Source organism: Scleropages formosus, chromosome 9 (genome assembly GCF_900964775.1).
Source record: "Scleropages formosus chromosome 9, fSclFor1.1, whole genome shotgun sequence".
NCBI classification, from domain to species: domain Eukaryota; kingdom Metazoa; phylum Chordata; class Actinopteri; order Osteoglossiformes; family Osteoglossidae; genus Scleropages; species Scleropages formosus.
This window is the reverse complement of record NC_041814.1, coordinates 9,350,673-9,361,456: the sequence shown is the minus strand read 5'-3', so window position 1 is coordinate 9,361,456 and position 10,784 is coordinate 9,350,673. Positions and strand designations below refer to the sequence as shown.

General features: G+C 43.3%; 1 long non-coding RNA gene across 1 annotated transcript; it reads right to left on the bottom strand.

The window, feature by feature from the left end:
- Positions 1 to 6,108: 6,108 nt before the first annotated feature.
- On the bottom strand, positions 6,109 to 6,920 carry LOC108919043 (uncharacterized). Its single transcript, XR_001964884.1, has 4 exons — positions 6,870 to 6,920; positions 6,678 to 6,695; positions 6,519 to 6,581; positions 6,109 to 6,186 (listed from the first exon to the last, which is right to left on the bottom strand). It is a non-coding gene; the product is annotated as an uncharacterized LOC108919043 (long non-coding RNA).
- Between the last annotated feature and the right edge of the window lie 3,864 nt (positions 6,921 to 10,784).

Here is a 10,784-nt window from a genome sequence, read left to right as displayed (position 1 = left end):
GGACCGAAAACATTATTTAATGTGTTTACCCGGATACCTCTCGCTGTGTGCCGGTGTTCCAATAAACGTTCATAACGAACCCTGCCTGTGTATCCTTCTTAACCCCATCTGAACCCAGAGTGCAGTGTGTTACAACACAAACTTTCATTCAGATTATCCCATAAGGAAAGCACTAAATGACAAGAGAGACTAGATGCCTGAGATGTGAAAAATACAGGTTTTTCTCAAGAAGTCAATCTGTCTGTGCAGTTTTCCCCAAAAAAGACCAAAAATTCTGGAGTATTTTTCGAGGTGGAATTCTATTAGGCTCAGTTTACAGATTCTCCATATTGGTAAAAACCAGCATTAAATGATAATGATCATTTGAAATATATTGTTGATTTCCAATACTTTTGTGTAAGAAAAGTGTTATTAAAATGTGCGTACATCTATTAAAAATGTTTCATGATAAAACTCACGGTAAAACATTTTAGGCTTTTATACATTGAAATTATTAGCAGATAGAACAGGTGTCACAGCACAAAAGTATCACTACCCAGTGGCCCCAAAGGGAAATCCATGTGGTTCAGACCCAACCCATAAGCAGAGAGGTAGAGAGATGTTGGTTGAAGTGCCCTCAAGTCAATAGGAGGAAAGCATGGTGCCGGTTTAATGCAGGTGCAGATCAGATGCTCGAGGCAACAGCAAAGGGTGTCGTGGATAAGAGGATGCAGACATACGACCGATGTCATCAGTTTGGCAACAGAGAGGTTTGCACAGAGGAGAGGTCAGTTAGGTCAGGATATACCAAGGAAAACCAATATGCCGATATGCCGTGCTGATATACACGTGCCTTAAACGTACCTTGAAGTCTTGACTTTCCTGACTACTGCGAGCCACCCCCCCACCTCCTGGTGTGCTATATGTTTAATGCAAGGGGGTTGAACAAAAATTCCATAATTAGAACCGTTGCACAACACAGACTAATACTGACTGGTGCGCACATGATAGTCAAACATCTTTGAGGGAGCTGATGCAGCCCAAACCAGTGCAGTCGTCATCAAATCAAGTCACATACAGTAGATGGAATGCAGCTTTTAGATCATCAACATCCACCGCAAGACTGCTGCTGAGAACATGAAGAGAAATGTTGCCGAGAGAGCTGGTATAGATTGTGGTTTTGTCTGAGCGAGGAAACAAAGTGCACATCCTGCTCTGGCATTCACAGGGACGTCCCAAGAGGCAGGTTTTTGTCCAGTTTGGCTGCAGGCCGCTCAACCGCACTGATGATAAGCCCACACTGAGTTGGGAGAACAAGGCCGTCAGCACCCTGACCTGGAAGACCTCAGTGGGAAAATGTGGTTCCATTATATTAGCAAACAGAGAATGACTGATGTTGCAGCTGAAATCAGAGCAGTCAGCAAAAGCGTTGTAAGAAATGTTTACTTCTGCTTCAGAACACTTTTATGATTTTGAACCACTTCATGCACATAAATCTTGTAACTTCATTGTCAGTGTTTCATAAATAATGACATTCTTGAGAAAGAGCCTGCTTTTTGCAAATATTTACTGAAAATATTAAAATATGTTTATGAACATGGGGATGCCGTGGCGCAGTGGGTTGGACCGCAGTCCTGCTGTCCAGTGGGTCTGGGGTTTGAGTCCCGCTTGGGGTGCCTTGCGACGGACTGGCGTCCCGTCCTGGGTGTGTCCCCTTCCCCCTCCGGCCTTACGCCCTGTGTTGCCGGGTAGGCTCCGGTTTCCCGTGACCCCGTGAGGGACAAGCGGTTCTGAAAGTGTGTGTGTGTGTGTGTGTTTATGAACATATGGGGCACAGCGGCAAAGTGGGTTGGACCGGGTCCTGCTCTCCAGTGGGTCTGGGGTTCAAGTCCCGCTTGGGGTGCCTTGCAATGGACTGGCGTCCCGTCCTGGGTGTGTCCCCTCCCCCTCCAGCCTTGTGCCCTGTGCTTCTGGGTTAGGCTCCGGTTCCCCGTGACCCCCTATGGGACAAACGGTTCAGACAGTGTATGTGTGTGTGTTTATGAGCATATATTGAGTGGAATCCATTGAATATTCAATAGTGGTTGTACGTACATCTATGATATAATTTATGCCAGCCTTAAGAAATAAGTTAAATTAACCTTATTTACCCTAATGAAACTATTTATACATTTATACACACACATTATCTGAAGCTGCTTGTCCCCCGTGGGGTCACTGTAAGCCACAGCCTACCCGGCAACACAGGGCGTAAGGCTGGTGGGGGAGGGGACACATCCAGGATGGGACATCAGTCTGTTCCAGGGCACCCCAAGCAGGACTCAAACCCCAGACCCACCAGATGCAGGCACAGGCCAAATCTGCTGCACCACCACACCCCCTCTATATTTATACACTCTTACAAAATGGAACAAATACACCATGCTAATAACAGCATAAATACACTGCATAATAACAGCATGAAAAACATCTGTATACAAGTGACAGTGTCAGAAAAGTTAAAGACTTGCAGAGGACAAAAAAAAATGGATTCCAGGCTGACCTTCATGAGATTAAACATGAAGAAGGCTTTATTAATCACTCATAACCCTATCATTACCATTTGTTGTAATGCTAGCAATTATTAAGCACAAACTCCTTAAATAACATTCAATTAACTTAAGTTAAAACATCGGTTAACAATCGGCATAACCTTATTGTAAAATGTATTTTTACATTTGTTGACTACTCGTTTAAGAGATTGCCTAAGAGCTGTTGAAATATTTCTTTTAATCCTCTTGAATGAGTGCAAAGTGTGCCGCTTCTCTCCGCTGACGGCTGAATGACCCTTGGCCCTCTTTTTTCCCTTTTTCCGCCAAAGAGGTACAACCTAGTGCCGCCACTCAGGTGTCACCGCTGTCTCACAATCAAGTGTTTAAAAGCATGTCATCCATTGCTGAACAGCCGCCTTTTATGAAGCACAGCTACAAAAAGCACAGGGGACCTAAGGTTGCTGAGAAACCCTCTGTCCAGATGTGTCCCTCCTCCTTCACTCCCAGGTCCCTGAGAGGCAGCAGATTTGTGTCACTTCTCTGAACATCTGCTCTGTTCTTCACCGACAGCTCTATGTCTACCTGCAAACACAAGGAAGCAGTGTGTTCGCAAGCACATGGATTTACATTTACCTTTACGTTTATTCTCTTAGCAGATGCTTCTCTACGTTGATATCACAATGAAACCGTCACTGAATTTAAAAAAAAAACGCTATGTTAAGTTCTGACAAAGCAATCAAACCTCAGCTTTGACATAATGACCTTTAGTCACCCAGACAGTGAGCCAGTCTCCTTCTGCTTGTCCTGGTGAGGGTCACAGTCTGACTGACCTTAACTGTTCAACTAATAACACACACACACACACACACATTTTCAGAACCGCTTGTCCCTTACGGGGTCACGGGGAACCGGAGCCTACCCGGCAACACAGGGCGTAAGGCCGGAGGGGGAGGGGACACACCCAGGACGGGACGCCAGTCCGCCGCAAGGCACCCCAAGCGGGACTCGAACCCCAGACCCACGGGAGAGCAGGACTGCGGTCCAACCCACTGCACCACCGCACCCCATAACTAATAACACATTTTCCAATAATTTATTTGTTTATGCTGACATCAAGTGGCCAATAAATACATTGCACCGGTTGTCATGGAAACAGGTGTAGCCCCAAATGCTAAACTTCAAACATACCCTCCTTGGACCCTTAACTAACAATACTTGATACCTTGCAACTTTGCAGTGAGCTGGTACCGCAGGATGAGCCTGAAAGTCTGATATCTTTTCCGTTGTCTCCCAGGAGATGTATAGCTCTTTTAGCGGCTTTTCTCCAGCTGGATGTGGTGTTGTGGGTGGCGCTGTATGCAGGACACGCTATGGTCAAACGCTGCGAAGTTGAGTAGCTGTGTAGGCGCAGGAACCGGAGCTGTACTGTAGTGAGGTCTGTATATTCAAACTGAGAAGAGAAAACCCAAAAGTTAAGCCAATGTTTTCTTTTAATTAGTAACAGTCAGAGGCGTGGCGGGTTTGACTGGGTTCTGCTCTCCGGTGGGTCTGGGGTTTGAGTCCTGCTTGGGGTGCCTTGCAACAGAGTGGCGTCCTGTCCTGGGTGTGTCCCCTCCCCCTTCAGCCTTACACCCTGTGTGTTGCCAGGTTAGGCTCTGGCTCACTGCGACCCCACTTGCGACAAGCGGTTTCAGTTGGTGTGTGTGTGTCACTTCTCTTAACACTAAAACTTACCCTAACACAATAGGGCTACTTCCCTTATACTGTCTACCTAACATAACAGGACTTTCTTCTCTTGCGGTATGGGGCTGCGCTATATCACACATGTTACATATTCATGTTACTACAGTAAGGCCCATTTTTGCATTAATGCTGGTGTGTATCTTACCCTGAAGCCATTTCCAAGCCGACTGAACCAGTGCATAGAGGCGTTAGTGACCTTCTTCTCCGACTCTGATCTTACTGTGATCTGCAGAGAGGAGAATGAATTCTCACATTTTGTAATTCATACATGGAATATGGTTCGAAACACGTTTCAACATATTAACTGTTACACATTCGTGGAAACAGTACATCTCAGCTGCGCTGGGTAAAAATTTCAGTTATGTTATATTCAGTCCATAATAAAAAATACTTACAGCTATGCTGGAACTCAAACATTATTACCCTTATCTTAATTTTCTCTATATACTCCTTTATATCTTATATTTTTCAGCACTGATGCTTTTCAAAGGATTTTAAAAATACATTCAGATGAAACATTTTAACAGTTGTAATATTTGACTTCCCCCAGCCTGTGCAATTTAGGCCATGTCATTTCATTTCTAGCAGGAGTGGTGTTGGGTCACTTGTCAAACGCCACTCCACTGTTTTCATTCAAAGCAATCAACTGCAACATTGTTGTTGAAATTTATTTTTGAGCAAATTTAAAGTTTGAACAAATTGAATGATATTACAAATTTATATCCTGTTTATGATTGTATGTATAGACAATTTTTGTATACTCATTTACAGTATAATCAATGTATACAAATCTGGTGTTTATGCGGCTATCAAAAAGTGTAACAAAGTACCTGTGATTTGACAGGAGACACGCAAGTCAGACCTCCAGCCGTGAAATTACAGTAGACATATAGGGCATCAAAAGGGCAACCTTGATTAGGATCCATATAGAAGTACCCTAGAAACAAGAATTTGTTGTTAAAAAAAAAGTACGTATCTCCACATTAAAGGGTATGGTTCATGAACAATGTCCTGATACTGCAAACCACCTCGGACATTATTATTATTATTATATAAGCTATATAACATTGTGCTGCAGTAATTGTGCCATGCTGTGGGATTATAATGCTCACCGTCTTTCAAGTGGGGATGAGTCAGATGGAGCTCTGAGCAAGTAGTAGCAGGACTCTCTTTGGTGCCCTTAGGCCAGCCAAAATTTGCCTCATCTTCCAGTGCACCCTGATCCTGTTGAAAACCCCCCCCCCACACACACACACACACACACACACACACACAGTTTCAGAACCACTTGTCCCATACGGGGTCACAGGGAACCAGAGCCTACCCAGCAACACAGGGCACAAGGCCAGAGGGGGAGGGGACACACCCAGGACGGGACACCAGTCCACCGCAAGGCACCCCAAGCGGGACTTGAACCCCAGACCCCCTGGAGAGCAGGACCCAGTCCAACCCACTGCGCCACCACGCCCCCATTGTTGAAAACCAGGTCATGCAAAACCTTCAAATCTCAGTTTATGACTACAAGGCTTCAACTGTGTTAACTCACACACACAATGTTTTCAACCGCTTGTCCCAAGGGGAGTTGGGGCAAACCGCAGCCTAACCCGGCAACACAGGACGCAGGGCTGGAGGGGGAGGGGACACACCCTGGATGGGATGCCAGTCCATCACAAGGCACCCTAAACAGGACTCGAACCCCAGACCCACCAGAGAGCAGGACAGGACTTGGCCAAACCCGCTGCGCCACTGCACCACTGCACCCTCCTCCTGTGTTAATTCACTCTCAAAAAAAAACAAATAGTCCTCAACCACTGACCAGTGCGAATGATGAAACCCTAACAATCTCAGGTGACAATAAAAAAAGTTTACAATGAAACTGTGCACCTACATTTTGGCTTCTTGGTACAAATTCTCCTGGAGGACCTGGTTTTCCCTGTAAGAAAAGAAATCTTTCTGAACAAATTACTAAATCATTACTGACACATCACTAAAGCATTCAGGAAAGTACTAAAATATACATTCTAATTCCAGTTCTGTATTCCAAACACACATTAATTATAAGTGAAAATAATTGCAATCAATTACATGTTGTGTGAAATATGGCTATTTGCTCAGCTTTCTGTCGTAAAATTCTTACTTTAGCGAATGTGAAGCGATATATTTAGCCCCAGAGACAGTTGGCACCAGGAATATTAAATCTGAGGCTTAAGTCTCCTGCTCGCACAGCCATATTAACATGTGTGGCGAGTAGCAAACGGTTCTTACCCTTGGTCCTCGACGTCCTTTCACTCCCTTTCTTCCAGAGGGCCCTCGAACCCCTTTCATACCCTGTGAACAGCAACAGAGAGCAAAAGAAGGTCCTGCAGGCATTCAGAAATCCTTCAGCCAACCACATCCGCCCTGGAATTTTAATCGGAAACCTACCTTTCTCCCAAAGAGACCCTGGAAAATAAATTCAGATCACTTTTTAATTAACATATATATAGTTCATGGATATTTTTCACTACAAACTAATCAATGCTTGCTATCATTATTATTGTGAGGGGTTCTATTATTTCCCCTGACTTCCTAATGTCGTAACCGGTCCAAAGGAAACACTGACAAAACGGAACTTACAGGAGGACCTGGGAACCCTTCACGTCCAAGTGGACCTCGCAGACCAAAAACACCCTAAGAATGTCAAAAAATGTGATTTTTCACAGAATGGGGTAAAATTGCTGGAATAGCTGGAATACACACAATTTCTTGAGGCCATAATGAAACATGCTGTAAAACAGGTTCACAGATTCTGCTGGAGGTGAGGATATGTTTACAGTATGAAAAATGACACTTCTTGCTCCAGTTTCTTTATGCCTTTGCAGAGCAATAGTATTTATTGTAGAATGGCAGAAGGGGAGCAATAAAAAAAACTCGGAGCAATACATGATTTACCTGCTGGCCTTTTGGACCCGTGTTCCCTTTGTAACCTTGCAGCCCTTGTTTCCCCTAAACGGTGAAAACAGCTTTCTTACCAAGATGATTAAAACGGTTCTGTACGTGTCTGGTATGTCAAATTCAAATTCAAATTTTATTGTCACATACACAACCATACACAGTACGACGTGCATTGAAATACTTTATACAACTGTCCGACACAGTGTAAAAAAAAAATAACAAGTATTGAAATGTAAAAATGTATATAAAATCTATATGCATATATGGCAAAAAAGCGCGCACACACACACACACACACACACACACACACACACACAGAGTTTCAGAACCACTTGTCCCATACGGGGTCACGGGGAACCAGAGCCTACCCGGCAACACGGGGCGTAAGGCGAGAGGGGGAGGGGTCACACCCAGGACGGGACGCCAGTCCATCGCAAGGCACCCCAACCGGGACTCGAACCCCAGACCCACCGGAGAGCAGGACTGTGGTTCAACCCACTGCGCCACTGCACCCCCCAGCAAAAAAAGCAAAATATATAAATATCTATAAACACACACACACACACACACACACACACTTTCTGATCCACTTGTCCCATACGGGGTCACGGGGAGCCAGAGCCTAACCCGGCAACACAGGCATAAGGGGACACACCCAGGACGGGACGCCAGTCCATCACAAGGCACCCCAAGCTGGACTTGAACCCCAGACCCACCGGAGAGCAGGACCCGGTCCAACCCACTGCGCCACCCCACCTCCTTTATTTATAAACAGTGTATCATAAATATTTGTGCAGCATGAAATGCAGTGCAATATGCAATATGATGCGCAACAATGTACGCAATGTATATTTGTATCGCGCTACAAATTTTACTAATTACTTTAAGCAGACTGGCTTACCTTGGGCCCATGTGGCCCAACAGACCCCGGCAACCCTCTGATACCAGTAAATCCCTACAAAGTGGACAATATTGTTAATTAAAACAAGGCCACAGGTAAAGAATCTGTAGCTCTTGTAACACATTTTGATGGTTCTCTGTTTTGACCAGAAGTGCAATGTGCTGAAAACGGTTTTAGTTTTTGCATGGCATTGTAGACACAGTAAATGTGAATAAAAACAGGGTGTGCTGTGGTTTACTCTACTTAGCTCAGAGAACATACAAGGATAATGAAATTTATAACATTTACAAGAAGTCATAGGGTAAAGGCAATTCTTTGCCGACTAACTCTTAATCTGATACTATATCCTGTATACTGTATAATCTGATACTAAATACTAACTTTTAATCTGAAAAAAGAGATGAATAGTACCTTTTGCCCTGGATTGCCTGTATGTCCCTTCTCTCCTCTGAGCCCTGGGAGGCCCTTAGCACACACACAGAAATGCTCTTTGAGAAATCTATGCAGTAATTACATTTACTTGATGCTTTTCTCCCAAGTGAATCACAGTGTTAAGGGACTTACAATTATTTACCCATTTATACAGCTAGATAATTTCACTGGAGCAATTTAGGGTAAGTACCTTGCTTAAGGGTCCTATAGCCAGAGGTAGGAATTGAACCTGTGACCTTTTGCTCTAAAGCTAGTAGCTCTAACCACTATGCTACCAGCTGTCCCCAATTAATTAAATTATATATTGTTATAATTAAATTATTATAATTTATTAAATTATAATTAAATTCAGTATATTCCGTTTTTGTGCAGTGCAGTTCCCAACATAATTGGTCAAAGCATTTAATATTAGATTGTAGAAAAAATACAAAGACCTTGTTGTTTGCAATTACAAAAGGACTTGTGCATTCAGTAGAAGTGGACAGATAATAGTACCTTGGGCCCCATGGGCCCTGGAGGGCCACGCGTTCCTTTTGGGCCAGGGACACCCTGACAAGACCATGTGACAAATAAATGCTTTGCTTTGTTGTCTTTAATTAATGGCCATATCAGCCTTCCAATTTGCTTGTAATATGTAAGTAAATACAGATACATACTTTAGGACCTGGGTTTCCACGAAGTCCTCTCAAACCATGTAGTCCTACTGGACCCTGAGAATACAAAGCGCTGTATCACTACAAGGATCATTATTACTGTAACAGGTCATTTTCAATCTATATTTCCTACATTAAAAGAAGCTGACTGCATATGAACATATAGAAATGCAGGGGCAACTTGGGATGTATTGAAATCGTGTAACGTCCACTTTGAGTAGTGCTTTAAGTTGCAGAGTTAAAGGAAAAAGAACGCCACAGTAGTAATGTATACTCACCCTCCTCCCCTTCTGACCTGGCTTTCCTGGGTACCCCCTGTAACCAATATCCCCCTAGAAACACACAGGTTCTTAATTCATGCAACATAAAGCATTCTTTATATTACACTGTAGTACAGCTCTCCCACTACACTTTGCAACCATTGAATATGTATTACAGATGTGCTGCTTGTTTAAACAAAAGTTCTGATGATGATGATGATGATAATAATAATAATAATAATACCCAAAAAGGCAATTTGGGAATTATGTAATTATTTGTAACACTCAGAATCCCTCTCTGCTGAGTTATTCAAGAAGTATCATTTGCAATAAATGAATGGTAAATCATGGTAAAGTGAATGGTATCAAAATGAATGGTGAAGTCATTCCTAGGGCATTGCCTTTGAAGAGAGTTCTAGAGGTGCTAAGCTTTGATTTTTAAATCGATAGGTAAGGCTTAAATTTGTCTTTTCATCTTATCTGGGCACTTTCTTTAAAACATTTAATTTAGGGGTCATTATTGTGATAGAGGGGTGCGGTGGCGCAGTGGGTTGGACCGCAGTCCTGCTCTCCCGTGGGTCTGGGGTTTGAGTCCCGCTTGGGGTGCCTTGTGACGGACTGGCGTCCCGTCCTGGGTGTGTCCCCTCCCCCTCTGGCCTTACGCCCTGTGTTACCGGGTAGGCTCCGGTTCCCCGTGACCCCGTATGGGACAAGCGGTTCTGAAAATGTGTGTGTGTATTGTGATAGATGATGGTTTTACAATGATAAAATAAAATGCATGTGAGCTGATACAGAATTATGAGATAACTGAGGGGTGTGTAGGGAGGAGGGTGCTCACCTTGTGTGGTTGTGGATGTCTGTAAGGGTCATATTTTGAATTAAAATTTCTGCTCTTGTAAGATGTTTTTTTCACAAGTATGACTTTAAGGGCATAAATTTAAATGAGATTTGGGTGTAAGTCAAATTCTCATAAGAAAATGCAGTAGAGTATTATAAAGGTGGGAAATACAGGGTAACTTATTAAAGGGGCTATAACACAAAAGTCAGATAGGGTTATATTGTTGTAAGCACAACCCTTCTGTCAGTGAATAGTGAAGACAGTGTGATTTAATAAAAGATCTGGTCTTCTTATTGTACGTAGTGACCTTGCTGGTGTTTTATAGTACAACTATTTTTCTAAGGGTGACTCTACTCCCATGGCACTATCTGACTGATTTGAAAGAAGGGTGATTGAGGTAAAAAAACTATAATTATGCTGACAACAAATCACAGCTGACAACAAATCTCTGGTTTTTCGTGGAATACACGTACATTTTTTTCACATAGCAATCTGGAAATGGACAACTGTTGA